This window comes from Mauremys mutica, chromosome 14 (genome assembly GCF_020497125.1).
Source record: "Mauremys mutica isolate MM-2020 ecotype Southern chromosome 14, ASM2049712v1, whole genome shotgun sequence".
NCBI lineage: Eukaryota > Metazoa > Chordata > Testudines > Geoemydidae > Mauremys > Mauremys mutica.
In genome coordinates, this window is record NC_059085.1 from 16,038,876 (window position 1) to 16,055,532 (window position 16,657).

At 39.5% G+C, this 16,657-nt stretch overlaps 1 long non-coding RNA gene across 1 annotated transcript; it reads right to left on the bottom strand.

Moving 5' to 3' along the window:
• Positions 1–2,423: 2,423 nt before the first annotated feature.
• Positions 2,424–16,442, bottom strand: LOC123349392. The gene is made up of 3 exons (XR_006573522.1): positions 16,381–16,442; positions 3,214–3,375; positions 2,424–2,878 (listed from the first exon to the last, which is right to left on the bottom strand). It is a non-coding gene; the product is annotated as an uncharacterized LOC123349392 (long non-coding RNA).
• Between the last annotated feature and the right edge of the window lie 215 nt (positions 16,443–16,657).

Sequence of the window (16,657 nt, forward strand, 5' to 3'; positions counted from 1 at the left end):
CCTAGTATGTATCTTACTACTTAGTTTCATGTATTTTCAGTACCGTTGCTTATTACTTTTCCAGTTATGTAAGATTCAGAAATGCCTGCAGTTTAAATAACCTATATTATTTGTATGACAATAATGCCTAGAGATCAGGACCCCATTGTGCTAGGCGCTGTACAATCATATAACAAAGAGAGAGTCCCTGCTGGGAAGAGCTTACAGAAAGGGCTTATTCCCTTCTGGTTCAATTGAGCTTTCTATTTGGCCCTGTAGTGAAGTTATAATGCTTGATTTCTGACATAACATAAACATTATTTTCTGATCAATTCCATGACACTAGACTGACATTAAAAACAGGATGATGATATTGCGACAGCATGAAATAGGACAGTAACACTGCAGAGGTAACGTGGGAGATGAGGGTTGTAGGCACAATCGGCAAATAGAGGAAAGACAAAATGTAACCAGGAGCCCATGGTTGGCATTAAAAACAGGACCTGTAAAGGTTCGAAATGTAAATTGATGGGATTTTAAAAGTGAATTGCTAATAGAGTCACCACATCTTACTGAGATCCAATATCAACGTGTGAGAGCATCTTCTAGAACTTGACCTGAGGTATCACCAACACTGAGTCCTAACCTGGCCTGAGCTTTGTGTGTTTGAAGACAATTGTTATAGTCCCTTGACCCCTCTTCCTTTTGGCTGAAGCTAATTAGCCGCTCCACATTTCTATGCTGTTGGTTTAGTTTGTGGCTATGCCTTGTTTTAACCATTAAAACAATTTCCACCAGCTGCTTCTGGCAAGGAGGGGGGGAAAAAGCTAGAGCAAAACCAGATTGGAGCACACAAAGGCCCTAATCCTGGAGCAAGTGCAGGGATCCAGGCATGTGGAATCCCACTGAGCTCCGGGTGGTACTGTGTTTGTGCAGGGGTCTGGGCTCTAAAGGGTTGTCTGTTTCCATCTCCTCCATGATACGCTGCAGTGCTGCATTCAGAACACCAGATGGTGCTGTGTGAGGTGTGGTGTTGCCAATTTTCACAATTTTTGTGTGAGTCTTGCAATATTCAGTGATATTTCCTAACACCCAGGGTCCTGCAGTGGCATGAATATGTGAGAATATCAACATACTTTTTTTTAAAAAATGAAAGTTTCTAGCCCTCGTGGTTGTGGAGATAAGCCTGACAATGTGACGGGAGTGCACCCGAATGGTTCCAAAGCCAGAGGTTAAAAACAAGTCTTATAGCTAAAGCCATTTGCATGATTTTGAGGGCACTTGACTCATGATTTTTGTGAGGTTTACAGTTGGCAATACATAGAAGGACTCTTAGTCCCTCTCACTGGACTCAAAATGGATTTCACCAGCATGTTTGCTCCTAATTCCAGAGAAAATTTAGCCCAGGGCGAAAAAAAGCAATACTCTCCGAGAGAGCTAGACCATCTTCACCATGGGTGCCCTGCAATTGAATTTTTCTTCTCTATCTTTTCTCATAGGGCAATGAAGCGTTTTCATTAGGTTACATATCTCTTTGTACTAGCCCTCCACCTCAAATTTCCCAGGTTTTGCACTTTGACCTTTGTGGAAGTAACAATGACCATATTTTGTCCTAATTATTTTCTGCCATTCTGCTCTGTTACCAGCTGAGTGAATGCTGTTTCTGTACTTTCTTAACAAGAGTGCTTTGTGCCAAAGGTTTTAAAGTGTTTTATTTTAATGTCACAGATGAATAAAGGCTTCAGTGTGACTGACAAGCTTTAGTAAATTCATACAAATTAGATATAGTAGCTCTCAGTAAAATAGATTTTCTAAACCTGTTTTGTATGAGAGGAGAACAAGTGGCTAATGGTGGTAAAATGCATTAACGTTCTGGCAAAGAAAGTAAAGCACTTAGGGATAAACAGAGGTTTTGAGCCAAAGCCCTTTGCGGGGAGGGGGTGAGTTTGGTGATACACCACCCCAGCTAGAACTTCTAGAAAATGTGCTACAGATAGGGACAAAATCTCCTTCATCACAGGGCAAGCCTAGTAGCTGTGCTTCCTGTTTACCAGGCTCAGGAGGTGCTCCATGTGCATGCCCAGCTCTGCTGGCTGGGTCAATGTGGTCAGAGGCACAGCTCTCTCCTGGACCTGCTCTTTTAGGGAGGATGGTACTGCTGGAGGGCATTCACTCCCTACCGTCCTTGCATTCAGATTAATGTAAAGCCCGTGACTGTTCCACAGAACAGCCACTCCCTCATCACGCCGCCTGGTGTATTAGCACAGGTAAAAGCATATATTAGCCTATTAAATACTAGAGATGTACAACAGAGAAAAGGGACTGCTACAGATACAGATCAAAAAATGTCCTTATTCTAAATAAGACAAATGGAATGTATGGTATAAATGTTTAGAGACCTTGGTGTTGGGCACCTTGGAATTACCTACATTAAACAGATGGGTCCTACCTGAAAGCACATGAAGCGTGGATGGATAGCTCTAAGTTCTCTCCCAACTCAGACCTGGTGAAAGCCTTATGAAGGTTTGCAAGCCTTTCAAGAGAGCCAAAGCTATCTCACCAGCCTCTCCCCAGTGTGATATTGGCTTTGTTTGATGCAGGTGTCTTTTATGTGGGAAACACTCAGCAGGGCCTAGAACCTCTTCACAACCACATCCTTCTCCCATGGCAGCAAAACTTCTTCAGCAGCTTTGTTCCCATGGTGTTCCTGTAAACTGCTGCCTTCCAACCTCTCAGGGATGTCAGTGAGTGGAGGAGGCAGCCAGTTCAAGATCCTGCAGGGTTGAGAGGGTCCCAGTCCTGGAAACGTGACCCACTGGCACACTAGCAGAAGGGCTTCCATAAGATGGAAGCAAAACAGAACCTGCCCTGGAGTCTGTTTCCATGCTTCTTCTCACGCCTAGTAGAAAAGAGGGGATGATCTAGCTCAGTCATAAAAATCAAAATGACATTAACAATGCACCTGGGACTTAATATAAGAGAAGTCCATATCCCCTCTCCGAGGAGAGGATGCAGGGAAACTGGAAAAGGAGCCATGATATCAGTGTCTGGGTCTAGTGAAGTTGTACTATACACAGCTGCCCCAGCAGCAATGAGTGCCCTCTTTTTCAATGCTGAAATACTGAAGCCAATGAGCGAGAGAGAGAGAGAGAAGAAAATTATCCAAATTAATAAAAGGTTAGTATCAAGGACAGAAAGGCAGCATGGTTTAGGAGCTAAAGGGAATCAAGATACCTGGGTTCTTTCCAGGCTCTGTTCCTCCTCTGTGAACTTGGGCAAGTCACTTAATCTCTTTGTACCTCGGTTTCCCCTATCATTACTTTTCTGTCTTGGAAACTGGAAGCTCTTCAGGGCAGGGTTTGTTTCTTGCCATCTGTTGGTCCTGTGTCTAGGTACCTGTAATATCAACAATAATATACTGCAGAAATATTTAAGGGTTGAGCATTACTAAAGACACAGATTTTCATGAACTTAATTTGTCATTCACATTTGCTTCTAAGATGAGCATTTTTCTTAAAAATAACACACATTTTTAAACAGCTATTTTTAAAGTTAAGAAAATCTCTTAATATTCTGCAAGGATGCAAATAGGGGAATAAGTTTTATTAAAATATGACCTAATCAGAAAAAATATAGGCTCCTTAAGGGAAAAAGTGATATTAACAACACAATCTTTTAGCTCTCTATTAAGATATGTGTCCTCTAGTGGAAGCGTTACCCTACTGTTCTTCTTTTATAAACCTTTGTTCCCTTCTGATGCATATTAAGCACCAGATGAAAAATTCTGTTTGTCTGTGGTCTAACAATGAAATACCTTGTAGGAAATGAAAAGGTCAAGGTTTCCCTGTCAGTGATTTATTATAAACAGTGCCTCCTTCTTTTATTTCCTGATACTTTGCATTTGGATTAGTGATGATACATCACCAGCTGCTAGATAAAATATGAAGTTGGGAAACTATGGTCAAATATTTCTGTTAAGGAATGACCCTGTAATCAGCTCACGGCACACACAGGTCTCACTTGATTTATCAACCCAAACCTGTGGTTCTAAAAGGGGATGAATTAGTTTAAAGATATCTAAGGGATAATAGCTAAAGCCAAAAGCGCTGTAGGAAAACCGTTTGTCACCAGCCTGCCCTGCCCTCCTTAATTGCAGAAAAATTGAGAGCGGATACCTTAGGCACCTTACATATAAATCATTGGTCAAACAACCAGCTATGTATCAAGTGGTGAGTTGCAGGCCTTTTTCTTTTGCTCTTTGTGGGCAGAACACACATTGTTTTGACACTAGGCACCAATGCAATCTTATATATGTTTAGTTTCCTCACTGATTTCACTTTGGCCTTCACCATGACTTCATTTTCTTGGGGTTTGTTTGTTTTTTTCATTTCCAGATTCCATTGCATTTTAAATGTCACCTGATGCAAATTTGTGTTTGGGGAGTACTATTCCTAGTTTTATAGCCAACAGTTCAGTAAAGGGAGTTGGCAGTTGTCCTGCATCTGTCACCATATATTTGTGCATTGTAATGCATGTTAGAAAGATTTGTGCCTATGAAAACAATGATATCAAACAAAGTAAAGATCTGCACACTGCATTCAAATTCCTAGGATCTAATTCTCCAGTCATATATGCCAGGTCACTACATTTACTGTCCCAGTCCTGCATAGACCTGTTTCACTTTGCACAGTGTGAATAGTCCCATTGGCTTCGCACCTGAGAGAGATCACAAAGATGCACTGTTTTTAACATCATTGTGAGTTCACACAGTGGGTGTAAGAATTTGCAGGATCAGGGCCTCACCCAATTTTACTTCAGGGTATATCTACGCAGCAGCTGGGAGTGAGCTTCCCAGCTTGGGTAGGCACCTGTGCTAGCTTCACTCGTGAACAGTGCAAGATGAGTGGCGGCACGGGCTCACCACCCAAGTCCAAGCTTGCCTGAGCCCGTGGGCCACCACCCATGCCACAATGTCCACACTTCTATTTTTAGCGCTCTCTCACGCGAAGCTAGCTTTATCTGTCTAACTGGGTTGGAAGGCATGCTGGGCTGCCATGTAGACATACTGATTGACATCAGAATCTTGCCCTCTAGTCTATCTCAGGGGACAGTTAGACACTAGTTCCATCAGTGAAATCCATACATTCAAAAACAACTGCAGTAGTGAATAAAAAAGCATTTTAATCTCTCTCCCTCACACACACAAGCATGAGGCTTCATAGAAATATGAGCCAAAGAAGAGTAGTACGTACTTGTGTTTCTCTCTAACTTTTTCTTCACCTGTCCCTCTACTTCTAGTCCGCTTTTACCCCTCTCCCCATACAGTGTTGTGATAATACTACATAGAGTTGTGAAATTGTCATGCAAATTTACAAAACCTATTCAGACCTCTCTCCTCCATTTACCACTTAGATAGCGTGGTGGTTAGCTTGATATAACATCCTCTGCCCTGGTCTTGCAAACACTTAAATGCATAAATTCACTCACATGAGTACATCCACTGTGGCACTAACTCAGGAAAGCATAGGCTTAGCATGAGCTTGAAGTGCTTTCTTCTGGGTTGTTCAAAAATAGCCTCCAGGAGTCAGGCACCCAAATCTCATTGACTTTCCACAGCATAACTCCCTTAAACAGTCTGAAAAGTGGACTTATGCAAGTGCTTTCTGGAATATGGGCCCAAGTATATGTAGGATCAGGGCCATAGATAATAAATAGTTCATTAGAAATATTACTTGCCCAAAGTAATTAGAACTTCACATGGCTGTATTATATTATCATTATATTTATTATTGTGATAACTTTAAAGCAATATATGTCCAAACAAAATTGAATTCCGTTAAGAAAATAATTGGGTGGGCCCCTTAAAAATGTTTTTACATCTAGCGGGCCCAAAAGGAAGAATGAGAAGTCAACTAGCCTAGAGTACATTAATTCACACAAGACTACACACAAGACTTGACAAACAGGGAAGATTTGTGCATATTTTGTGACTTCCACCCATTATTGCTGCTCATGTGTGCTTAGTGATTTTTAGCGTATCCACTCCTCTCAGTGCATGGAGATGAAGGCATATAGCTCAGATTGCTGCATTAAGATGAGAATCCTTTTAAATGAATCACAGGTGCACTATGCAATTTTGGTTGAGAATGTGTCCAGGTTCTGTAAGTGATAAAGGAATCTGACTTCATAGCATTTCTCATACTCAGGATATCCCAAACCACTGTGCAGATGAACCAGTTAAATGCTGGTGGAGCAGCAGCTGTGGAGGTAAATGTGGTGCCTATTATGTACTCAGCAATAGCTTACATGTAGCTATGGACAACGGAAATAGTTTTTTCTTTTATGATGAAGGGTCACCTGGGTGAATCCCGTTCTTTTTGAAAAGCACACTGGGATTTCTAATTCCACCTGGATCATCACCAGAGACAGGCAGAAAGGGCCACAGTTTAATGCTTCATTGAAAGGATGAATGAATGATTGTTGGATGATTAATGGCTGGTCTGTGCTGAAAGATGACAGCCTGTTACAATGGAGATAGCTAACGTCAATTTCTCCATACTGCAGGTTCCCAACTGCAATACTCACACAGATTGGGTGTTTTATATGGTAAAAGATACAATGCAAGCATTGTCAGTGCTTGTTCCCACCTCGCCAAAGAGGTTGGGTGTGGTAAAATACACTATTCTCTTCTGGTTTTGTGATGAGCTGCTGTTTAGAGGAACTCAGCAGAGACTGCCAAATTAGTTGGCCTAAAAGCAAACACAGTGTCTAGAAGAAGGACTTAGGAGTGGGCAAAAAGATTCCTTATCACATATTCAAATATTTGATTTCCATACCTGGTAGCATTTAAACCCTGCCCCTTTTAGAGTGTCCAGAGCTTTGAGACCTGTAGATATGGGGTGCTGGGAACTAGGTACTGCACCCCCAGTCCTGAAGTAGTTATAACAACCAAATACATGGCTTCCACTTTCAGCACCCCTACTATAAAAATTATTCCAGCACCCCTGCTGCACACTGACAGTCTGAACACCAGCTCCACAGCAGGTCAGTCTGCTGTCCAAGCCCCGAAGCATCCTTAGAAAACCCTACATGATAGGGACGTGGGAAAGGAAAGCTTATATAAACTGAGCTCCAGCTCCAATGGTCTATTCTTCCCTCTACGTCACCTTGCCCCTTGCCTGAGCCATACATCCTGCAAATTTTCCTAAAGTCCTGGAGCTGTCATTAGATCATTTGTGTAATAAACTTATTCTAGATCTTGAATTTAAAGCTAGAACTGAATGAATACTGCAAATACATTCACTAATATTTGCTTGATTATTTTTTTTTTAAATGAATCTACTTTGGCACTGTTTTTGCCCCTGGTTGGTTTACTTTCCTGGAACATTTGTTTGGTCACGTTTTACTGATACAAGTCATTACAGAAACAATGTCAGTAGTATACATTACTGTTACCAAGAAACAAAATAGTAAATTCCAATACATGGTTGCTGTTGCCAGAAATGCTTGTACGTTCAAAAAAACAATACCACACGGCTTCTCTCACCAGTCAAAACTAAGAAACATAGCTAGACTTTAGAATAATGCTGTTCAAAAGTCTTCTGTTGAAACTTTTCTTTGACAGAAAATTGAGTTTTTTACTAAATGTTTTTACAGAAAATGTGTACTTTCCTAAAATCATCAGTTTGGGGAGTAGCGTACAGAATTTTCCAGCTACTGAAAATAATTTTTTTTTTTAAAGTTCAGGTTTTGTTTTTTTCGGTAAAGTGGGAACTTTCTATGAAAAATAGACTAGGTGATTTTTTTCATTTGTCATTGTCCATGGGGAAAAAAATATCAATTTTCCATCAATTTTAGATTTGAATGTCAAGAGTTGAACATTTAGCTGACAATCAACCTATAGATTAGAGTTTTAAAATGTGCTGAATAAATTTGATTAGCCAAATAATGCAAAAAAAAATAAAATAATGGTAACTGTTCCTGGATATTCTCTGAGCAGAAAGACAGTAAGTTTATCCAATAATTTTCTTACTAATTATTCCTTAGCCTATTTAAACTGTAATTATAGTGCTTATAATTATATAATATAGCTCAATGGGCCAGATCTTCTGCAGGTATAATGAAGTTAGTAGAGCTATTCAGATTTATACCAGCTGATGTTTTGGCTCAACACTGTCAAGGAATTATGGTAGATAAACTTCAGTGTTAAAAATAGTTCTACAAGCAAACATAGAATCATAGGACTGGAAGGGACCTCAAGAGGTCTTCTAGTCCAGTCCCCTGCACTCAAGGCAGGACTAAGTGTTATCTAGATCATCCCTGACAGGTATTTGTGTAACTTGCTCTTAAAAAATCTCCAATGATGGAGATTCCAAAAATTCCCTAGGCAATTTATTCCAGTGCTTAACCACCCTGACAGTTAGGAAGATTTTCCTTATGTCCAACCTAAACTGCCCTTGCTGCAATTTAAACCCATTGCTTCTTGTCCTATCCTCAGAGGTTAAGAATAACAATTTTTCTCCCTCCTCCTTGTAACAACCTTTTATGTACTTAAAAACTGTTATGTCCCCTCTCGGTCGTCTCTTCTCCAGATTAAACAAACCCAATTTTTTTCAGTCTTCCTTCATAGGACATGTTTTCTAGACCTTTAAGCATTCTCTTGCTCTTCTCTGTGATTTCTCCAATTTGTCCACATCTTTCCTGAAATGTGGCAACCAGAACTGGATAGAATACTTCAGCTGAGCCTAATCAGCGCACAGCAGAGTCTTGTGTCTTACTTTTCACACTCCTGCTAAGGTGTTTGCTTTTTTGCAACCGTGTTACACTGTTGACTCATATTAGCTTGTAATCCACTATGACCACCAGATCCTTTTTCACAGCATGCCGTCCTAGGCAGTCGTTTTCCATTTTGTATGTGTGCTACTGATTGTGCCTTCCTAAGTGGAGTTTTCCAACCAGTTATGCACCCACCTTATAGTTGCTCCATCTAGGTTAGAATTTTCTAATTTGTTTATGAGACGGTCATGTGAGACATTATCAGAAACCTTACTGAAGTTCAGATATATCACATCTACTGCTTCAACCCTATCCACAAAGCTCATTCCACCCTATTCACAAAGTTCACTACGCTGTCAAAGAGAACTACTAGGGGCTTGTTAAAATACGTTGGTAAAGATGACTTTTCAACCAAAAGAAAATTTGGTCATTTTTGACAAAAGTTTTGTTTTTTTATTGCAGAAAAAGAAAACACACAAATACAGCAATAAAAAGGGGGGGGTTGGTTTTTGAAAGTCAAAAAAAATTGGTTTGTTTTGATGAAAAACTGAAATTTTCCTGTGAAATGCTAAACATTTTTTTCAACATATCCCTTGAAAAATTATTGGTATGTTTTAATATGCTCTAAATAAATTCCTTTTTATAATTACATATGTATGCAAATACTTGTATTTGTTCTTTGTGTTTAAACCATGGGAATATGATTGCATCATTTGCATATTAATGTTTACAAAAGAGTTCCTCTGGACAATATCAATGTGTCAGTGTGCATGTTGCAAGCCAGATTATTCTATATGGGAATCTTAATAAAACATCCAGATCCCATGTTTGGATACTAAACTTGGCATTTTAGGTGACTAAAACAGCTATTTGCATGTCTAATTTGAGCATCCCAATGCAAGATTTAAATGTCCTACTAATGTGACCAAGTTTGTAGATTGAGTTCACCTTAGCCTGATTCATCCAAGGAAGAGTAATCCATCCAGTTTAGGAGATCAGTCCTGCATTCTTTACACACTGGAGGCAAGAGTGTGCAGGGACTTGAGGTAATCTCAGACTGACTCATATAACTCTCTCTTACAGCCCCAAAATATACCCTCTCTGCTCTCCCCTACACTCCTCCATGCTCTTTCAATACTCCAAGTTGATCTTTAGTCATTGGATGTGGCGTCATTCAGTTATTCCCATCCAGACCAAAAAAAACCCAAACCACAAGGAGTCCTTGTGGCACCTTAGAGACTAACAAATTTATTTGGGCATAAGCTTTCATGGGCTAGAACCCACTTCATCAGATGTATGAAGTAAAAAATACAGGAGCATGTATAAACACATGAAAGGATGGGGGTGCTTTATGCCAGACAGTTCACATGCCATTTGCCTAAGGAAGAAATGTTTGTGATAATGGTGTCTTGCTTAGCAAGAGATTGTTCTGTCAGTATGTCTGTGTGCATATATGCCACCACAGTGGGCCTTGCAAATAAATAAGTTTTTCTAACACTGAAGTCAAATGAAATTCTTCCTCCTTATTCCAATAAATAAAGCCCCACAATTCTGCAAATATTTGATCACATGCATAACTTTCCATTAATTAAGTTCCACATATTCTTAAGTGACTGCAGAATTGTGACTTCAGAGCCAAACCTTGATCCTTGTTCACATAAGTAGTCCAATTAACATCAATGGGACTAGTTGGAGTTTCTAAAGAAAGGAACGGAAGAGTTTGAATACCTCCCCAAAGTTGTTCATTGAATAAATTATTTGACTGATGTTACTGTTATTTCTCAAATACTTTGTTCCAACAGATACCAAACACCAAAGAAGTGTTCATTAACAGTTGTTGAAAAATGCTAATGTTAAACGTGATATGTTTGATTATTCAACTATCTCCAGTAAGAAGAATTTCTTCTTTAATAGTAAAAGCAGCAAAGAGTCTTGTGGCACCTTATAGACTAACAGACGTTTTGAAGCATGAGCTTTCGTGGGTGAATACCCACTTCGTCGGATGCATGTAGTGGAAATCTCCAGGGGCAGGTATATATATGCAAGCAAGAAGCAGGCTAGAAATAACGAGGTTAGTTCAGTCAGGGAGGATGAGGCCCTCTTTAATAGAAACTATCATGCACGTACAGCTGCTGAATATGCACTTGCTAAAATACGTAGTAACTTTGATGGTCTTTGTTTACACTTATTTTAGTTCTACTTATTAGAGAGCAGGGACTTCATCTAGAGGCAAGAGATTAGTTCAATCTCCTTGTCCCATTCATACCTTGGACTCTCTGCTGAGATTACCAATAAGACTGGAGTATGATTGTACTCAGCATGAGAGAGATGTCAGAATCTGGGCCACAATATTCAAATATCTGTTGTCTATGGTCAAAAAGATAAAAGAACAATGGCCTGAGAGAAGGGTGAAGAATAGTTTGGAATTTCAGGGATTGTAATTGTTCAGTATATGGAATTGCCTTTTCTATGTCATCAGTTTGATTCTACCTGCCTGCATGGCCTAGATGAATGAGTCAGTGGTCTCAATCTAGTTCACAATAATCTGGCCATTTATTTTCTGATTTAAATATTCTCTGCAATTACTACAAAACTTTACTGCACTAATTATCCTTGCTTTATTTTATACCCATAATTATAGGATTATGCTACATTGTTTCCTTATTAAATTGTTTATACTGCATAAAAACTCCTGCTTATTACATATATATTTATTTAGTACTCTGCATCTTAAGTACACTGTCCTGCATTCCCCTTTTAGATCTCTGAAGGCAACATGGATTCATTTCATCTCCAGCTCTGAAATCTCTCTCCCATTTCTTCAGTTGATTCTGCATACAGTTCAGTGAACACCAAAACTTATAAAACAAATGCAGTTCTAATGAGTTCAAAAAGGGGTTCATACATTCAGCAGCAATAAGTTTACACTCTACTTGAGTACCATTTTCTCTCCTCTGGTGATAATGCACTTCAAACTCATTGTTATAAATGTAAATATTTCATGTAAATGCTTTAAATGTTTTCATCTGATTATTAATGATTTACAAGCTCATTATTTAAAAAAACTACAAACGGAAGACTCATTATAAATTGACTTAGCATCACCTTGACTTTTATGTTTAACGGTGAGACCCTGCACTTTATGGAATTTCAAGCAACTTTTCTAAGGAAACTCATGTTCCTTTCAAGTGTGCTTTCTTAAAGTCAAAGATTGTGTGGCTTCCTCAACTATAAACCACCTTGAGAATTTCAAATCTAGCCATCAAGGGGTTCAGCTACTACAAATGGCTGAAGTAGGTTAAAGAACAGACCGTCACCATATCTCCAGTTGAACTGTACTAGAAACCATTTTTAGTTCAAAATATATATTCTCCATTCCTGGCCCTACAATAGTCTCCTGACCAAGCTAACCTGTGTGTTGTCTTCAGACAGCTGGAGACTAGAGCATCCTTCTAATAAGTGCAAGGGGAGGGTGATATAGTCTTTAGCAATTAGGATCCAGCTATGGCACATGCTTTATATGATGTTTGACTGTAGAGCAGCCTGTAAGAGCACATCAGAAAGAGTACAAATCTTGACGCCCTTCTTCAATTTAGCATCACAAAACTAAAGGACCTCCTTAGAACTGGGAAGAGGCAGTTTGGGGATTGAAGGCAGCCATTTCGAGTCAGAGGAGGAGGAGTGATGCAGATCAGGAAAAGTAAAGAATGGGCCTAGAGAGAGAGCAGGACAAGGTTGGTTTGGAAAGAATGGGATGTAGAGAATGGGCACCAAAGGAAAACAGTCAAAAGGTTTGTATAAGTACCCAAACTTCATGGTGAAGCTGGAGAAAGAGTTTTCCAAACCAAAGCAAACCATCTCATCTTATGCAGTTTGCATATCGCTAATCGATGCTTCTGAGATGCTCCCCAAGATCAACTTCATTTATCACATTTGGCTCATTTCCTAGGACTGCATTAAGGATTGTCTGTGACTGGTTGTTCAACAAAATTAACGAGATAGCAGTTCTGTATTCTGGAGCATGTTCTCCCACCCACCCCCCTGCTTTAACTGAACTGCTATTGCATTGAACAGCTGAGTAATTAGAATATCCCATAATCAATGTTCCTTCCTTTCTGAAATCCCTTCTTGTCAGTGAATATCCCAACCAAAGACCTATAACATCTACAGCAGGTCAAATTAGTTGTAGCAACCATTCATCCGTTTCTCTGCTACCTCCAAAGACAAATAGCTACGTACCTGGTTTCTTTGGAAGTAACTTGACATGGAGACTTTTCAAGCATTTTCTAAATTTAAGCACTGAATTGGTTAAGTTTAGGAGATGGATGAATGAAAAAGCAAATAAAAAGTCAGGGTTTGATTTGAGCTTTCAAATCCACAATGTTAAAATGGGATTCTATTATTTAATACATTGTTACGGCAATGCTTGTGATTTGGTAGGCTCTTTCTAAACATTAAAGAAAAGATGATCACTACCTGGAGATCTCCCAGTCTAGGGAGAAACAATAGGCAGAGATTAGGGGCAGGAGAAAGTTAACAGAATCCTTTCTTCAAATGTGCAATTATATTTTTTTAAAAGAGCAATATTGAACTAAACGTGTGTGTGTGAGAGAGAGAGAGAGAGAGAGAGAGAGACTTTTTTTGTCTCTATCTTATAATTTATGTTCTGTCCCAATGATTAAGGATTCCTGTTCTTTGTAAAGTTTCATAGGATGTCTCTTCAACTACCCAGATGCATTGCAAGGCTTGCAGTAGAAAATTCCACAATGTGTGAGAATGGGTTATGTATGGTAATCCTAGTTCTTGGAACATATCCAGTGGAGTCAGCTTGGTAGACATTGAATGGCAGAGTACTTCAGTGCCACCTTGTGGAACCAAGTTCAAGTCCTTATCTTGTTCCAAGCTCTCTGGAATACCATGGAGTGAATTTGCCCACTCCTGGAGATGAGAGAGCTTTTAGTTTTGCTTTGCACTTTGCTAAAGGCAATGTTGTTGGGATCAGGAGAAATCCAAGTCTAGCCTGCCTTGGTCAGAGAGAGGGTCACAACGTGTGTGGAGAGGTTACTATGGATGAAAGGGACTAAAGAGGAGAAAATTGGGGTGGAGGGATGCTAGAGGGACATTTCCCATATAAAAATTAACTCTTTTCTAATCTATTGTCCTATGTAACATTGTTAAATACACACATTGTGCTGAGGAGGAAATGTATTCAGCAGCTCAAGGTATAAATACTGTAATAATTAGATTTAGTCATATTAATTGTATAATTGGAAATATAATGGGATGTTGTATGGTCAATCTTCCTCAGTGACGAGCATAAATAAATATTTGAGTTCTGTTTTAGATACTGAAAATAGCATTGCTCATTATGGTTCAACATATAAAAGTTAGCCTCGCCCTCATATTTCCCTCAAAATACATGAGCAAACAAAGCTGGAGACACGGGTGGTGATGAACTGTCTTGTAAGTTTCTTCTGGGAAGTGGTGGTTGCTGGTGCACCTCTATGAATAAAGCAGCTCTATTTTTTTAGTCATATACAGCAACATTCTCAGAGGATCATCTTACTGAAGTGCAAAGGTTAGAAACCCAGGGAAATAGCTTGACTTTCTCCAAAGGTATATTACAAAGCCTCCTAAGCTATAATAATAGGAATCCAAAAACATGGGTGGGTGACCAATTATATTTAAATCTGGTCAACGTTTTATTTTATGTGGTTGTACTCTGGCTATTTTTTGACTTGTTTGTATCATACTGGCTAAACGTTCCTCTCCAATAATACTTATTTTACCCCAACTAGCTATTTAAACCAAGTAAGATGCTGTTTTTGCTGTTGAATAGAGGGACAAACTCTTCCATTATGGTTAGTTTTGTGGATTTTATTACCCACCCATTTATTTTGGTTTGTCCTAATCTATATTTATCTATGGATGACAAGACGAACTTGAAAAAAGAACATGTTTAAAGTTGCATACTAATTCCCAGGATATAAATCATACTGGGCTTTCAGCTCTTTCAAGCTTTCATAAACACTAGTCGCTGAAAGACTGAATCATATTTTTCTATGACTTTAGTTCATGTCAAACATTTAACTTTTAACTAAGGTGGTCAGTTTCCTGATGTGAGCACGTGATGCTCCCCCAGGGATTTCAGCTCTCTTTAGCCATCATTATAACAATTTTTCTTTTTAAAGACATGCACATAGTAAATTAGAATTGTGTTAGAGGCTTGGAAAGTAATTCAGACAACGGTGGACTTAGGGTAATGGTTAGCTTGCCAACAGAGTGGAAACTGTGGACTAAGAGCGGTTCTTCTTGCATCTTTTTAATCAATTTATTAGTCAAGGGGTGCATCAGCCGTTGAAGCCTATAACCAAGTCTTGATCTCCATTATACCAGTCAGTGGCTGGATCTCATCCTTGTACACAGTAAAACCTAGAGGAGGGGGTCTAAGGGTGCTCAGAGTGATAACCATGACCTAAGAACCTATATAGAAGGGTGATGAAAACCAAGAAAGAATCCCCTTGTGGTAATCACTCCCCACCCAATTGTTCCTACCCTCTTCCTGATAGCGGGACTTTAGGAACTTCCTCTAAAAAGAGGCAGGGGCTTCAAAAAACAGAGAACATAGTCCATTACTTTTCCCAATAAATCTGTGCAGGGCTGTTGAGAGAGAGAGTTTTCCCCCTTAGTTCTAACTCCACTCAATACAGGCCTATTCTCAGCCCATGCAGATCACTTCCTGGGAAGGGGGACAGGTCCATGGAGGTGAACCCCTCAACATTCCTCCCCCACACACACACACACAAACACACACTTTTGTGCAAGGGAAGGGTAATTTCTGGGCAAGGAGGATCTCTGTGTGCTGATAATGGAGCATGATCAGGCCCTAAGCTGGTAGGAGGTTCATCGAAGCTACATTACAAAATTGCAGGAACTAGGTAAAGAAAATGGTACTACGTCTTCAGTGGTGAAAGTAGATTGAACCAGCAGGGGGAGCTCTCACCACTGCAGCCAACTGGAGCATACACATGCACTAATTCAAACCAGAGTGTACAGAAGCTCCCCTCTGCTTAAAGCAGAGGACGGGCAGCTGCTCACCACCATACCCTCCTCCTTATTTTAACTGCTGCCTTTCTCCCTCTGTAGTCAACCAAGCTGAAAATTAGACCTGAGAGGTGTTTCCTGTTATTCCTGATTACCGTAGTTGCCAGCACAGGAAGACCCACTGATTGCCCCTAGGATGGGCAAAGCACCCTTTTTGGAGCTCTTCTGTAGAACTACAGATTGAGAAATATAACTATATGAAATAACATGTTTGGATAAAAAATTGTGAGACCACCAATTTACTATTGGACACATATGCTATAAGTGTCCCTTTCCTGGACAATGAGCAAACATCTGAGACCCGAGGTCTATTCTGTTCAGTTTTACTAGTATCTAGATGAGCCACAGAATATGAGATTGTGTTCATGCAGCTGATCTGAAAACTGTATGAACTCCTTCACAAAATACACCCCATGGTTTGTTTATCCCTATCAATAAGATTCCGGGGAAATTCTTTTCAAGATCTGCATATGTTCATATTTTTCAGATGTTTATGAACAGATGATGCTTCATCTTTATTACCTTATATTGTGCAAAGGTCACTCATGAGGACTGAATCACATGAACACAGCCCACCAAAGTACTTTTTCAACTGACGGTAAATTCAACATTCTATTTTATTTAAACAGCATCAGCTCATTCTCTTTGGCCAGAAACATAGTAAGTAATAGAATTTGTTTAAGGGCTTGATACAAAATCCACTGGAGTCAATCCAAAGAATCCTGTCAATTTAAGTGGACCCTAAATTAGGCCCTACGTAACTGCAAAACAGGAGCACATAATTTACCTTAAAAGACAG